Source organism: Chenopodium album, chromosome 2 (genome assembly GCF_948465745.1).
Source record: "Chenopodium album chromosome 2, dcCheAlbu1.1, whole genome shotgun sequence".
NCBI classification, from domain to species: Eukaryota; Viridiplantae; Streptophyta; class Magnoliopsida; order Caryophyllales; family Amaranthaceae; genus Chenopodium; species Chenopodium album.
In genome coordinates this window covers 24,531,406-24,534,221 of record NC_137835.1, presented here as the reverse complement: position 1 = coordinate 24,534,221, position 2,816 = coordinate 24,531,406, and the positions used below count along the sequence as shown (strand labels likewise).

At 40.8% G+C, this 2,816-nt stretch overlaps 1 non-coding gene across 1 annotated transcript; it reads left to right on the top strand.

Annotated features, from left to right (window-relative positions):
- The first annotated feature begins 2,476 nt into the window (after nucleotides 1-2,476).
- On the top strand, nucleotides 2,477-2,583 carry LOC145607619 (small nucleolar RNA R71). Its single transcript, XR_014105593.1, has one exon. It is a non-coding gene; the product is annotated as a small nucleolar RNA R71 (small nucleolar RNA).
- The last annotated feature ends 233 nt before the right edge of the window (nucleotides 2,584-2,816 follow it).

The window sequence follows — 2,816 nt, the reverse complement described above, 5'->3', positions numbered from 1 at the left end:
GGAACATTCATCTGCCTACACACCACAGTGAGGTGTAAGGCCTTATTATGTTGGTCCCCTTCCAGGGACAGATCCTTGTAAGAAAACGAAATCAGATTGCTAGTACTTGGCAATTCAGTAGTGAGAAAGTTGACCAGTCCTTGAGGAGTCATGTCATCATCAACTCCTATTTTCTCCAGAGCATTCATCACAGCCTTTCGATGCTCGTGGGAGGTGGCCAAAAGCTTCCATACATTCATCTCCACCTTGGTCTTTTGCAATTGTTTGACCACATTGTTGTTCACAGGGTCGATGGGATCAACTATCGGATGTGATTATGGTGGAGGTGGAGGTGGACTAGGTTGTTGCAACCGTCCACTTCTAGTGAGAACCTTGACCTCAAGGTCTCCCCAAACATCTTCACTTGTGCCAAGAGATGAACAGGATATATCCTTGAGATAGACGTCTTCATCGTCACTATCCCAAATTCACTTCTTCAGAACTCGAGACAAATACAACTTCCGGCAGAGGTTCATTCATAGGTTGAATGAGTATCGACGGATCAAAGGAGACTTCATCGCCCATGATAGACAAAGCACCGGAAAGAGGACCTGTTTGAATGTTAGGCTTCTTGCCCCCTGGAGGGACAGGAAGTTGATTAGCATCAATTAGGTCTTGGATCGCATCCTTAAACCTCCAACACTTCTCAGTATTATGACCCTTGCCTTGATGAAACTTGCAATAAGCATTGGGATCATAGCTAGCGGTCCTATTCTCTAGTCGAGGTTCCGGAAATGGTCCGATTGGCATAATCAGTCCTTGACCATGCAATCGGTCAAAAGCAGCATCATAAGTCATTCCCAAAGGCGTGTAAACCCTCCTCTGCCTTTGGAATATTTGAGGAGGAGCATTAAGGGCCAGCACATCATTGATATTGATATTGTTGGTAGCATTATTGGGCTTGGAAGACGAAGAAGAAGGAGTGTCGTTCTTCTTGTTTTTCCAAGTGTTGTTATTATTGTTGCTACCAACAGTCTTCATTAGTTCATCCTCGATTCCAATATCGTATACAGCTTCAAAGGTACTCAGAGGCAGAAACTTCAAGTGTTGCTTGTACTTATGAGTCAGATTGGCAATGAACAAGCGAACCATCTCTTTTTCCTTGGGGGGATCCACCAAGAGCGCAGCTGTTTCCCTCCACCTGCTTAAGTAAGTGGTGAAGCCTTCATTCTCTTTCTGTTTGAGAATGGAGAGTTCACGTTCAGAAGTCTTGGCCTGAATGTTACACTTGTAACGATTCATAAAGCTTTCAGAACCATCCTCCTAGGTCGCGACATGTTTGGATTCCAAAGAGTAGAACCACTGTTGACAGGCATGCTCCAAGGAAAGAGGGAACACTGTAGGGATGACAGGGTAAAGTCGTATCCCCTAATCAAAGGTAAATACCTAAATCCTCTAACTAAAGTAGATAGGGAAGTAAGGTCGATCTCCACAGGGAAACAAGCCTTTTTACTCCTAATTAATTATTATAATCTAAATTATCTAAGTAACCAATATTTATATTTGAGTATGAAACTAAACTACAAATAATAGGAATAGAGGGAAAACAATATAAAAAAGGATCTAGGGCATAGGTTCACCAATAAATAATACTCCAGGGTAAAACATAGTAATCAATCATTGACATTGCATAAATAACATAGATCTAACAGGCTCTCGCAATTTACTAGATCTAAGTTCTTATTGAAAATAGCCTTTAATATCAAATTAACATCTGTTCGATTCATCAATTCAATATTTCCATACTTTTACAAGCCGCAATTGTGGGCTAAAGTAGAATCAATTTGCGCATCCCTACTCTCCATATGCTTTTGCATATTAGTAAGCATTGCTCTAATTTCTGTCATGGCAGGGTCAGAAGATGATGAGGGTGATGCTTGGCTTTTCTGGCCAGAATTTGGATGGTAATATTTTTGCTGTGGTGGGGGTTGCTGTTGTGGCTGTTGTGGAGGTGGAGGGTTTGGTACATTGGTACTCCGATACGAAAAATGGATGGTTCCGGTAACCAGGATTATAAGAGTTGGAATATGGTTTATTTTGCCAATAGGTTTGAAAGGCATTAACTTGTTCCATAGAACTCCTACAATCTTGCTCCCAATGCCCTACAATTCCACATTTTTCACAAAAAGCTTCATTGTTAGCAATAGTAGAAACATTAGCTACAGAGTTAGGAGTAGTAGTAAGATTATCTAATTTTTGACAAATAGACGTTAATTGAGCTTGCAAAAAGGATACGGAATCGACATTATGTTTTCCTTTATTTGCAAACCCTCTCGGATTCCCATATTGGGAATTGTGTATTTCCATGTCTTTGATAACCTGTCCTACATCGTCCACATTTAAATTCATGAATCTCCCACTGGCTGCAGAATCTAGAACTGATCTAGAAGAATTTCCAAGTCCATTGTAGAAAGCTTGGATCAATTGACATTGTGCTAGATTGTGGTGGGGGCATTCTATCTATAGATCCTTGAACCTCTCCCAAGCCTCATATAGCGTTTCATCTGCCTCTTGAGCAAAATTCTGAATAACACTCCTTAGTACCGCTGTTCTCTCTGCAGGATAATATTTATTATAGAAATTCAAAGCAAGAGTTTCCCGCTCAGTAATACCAAGTGCAGTTCTATTCAAACCATAAAACCATAATTTAGCTTTGCCACATAATGAAAAAGGAAAAAGAATCTCCTTGATTTGGTCCTGCGTGACCCCGGTTTGTCTAATGGTCTTGCAATACTGGCAGAAATCTGCAATGTGAAGATTAGGATCTTCACCCTTAG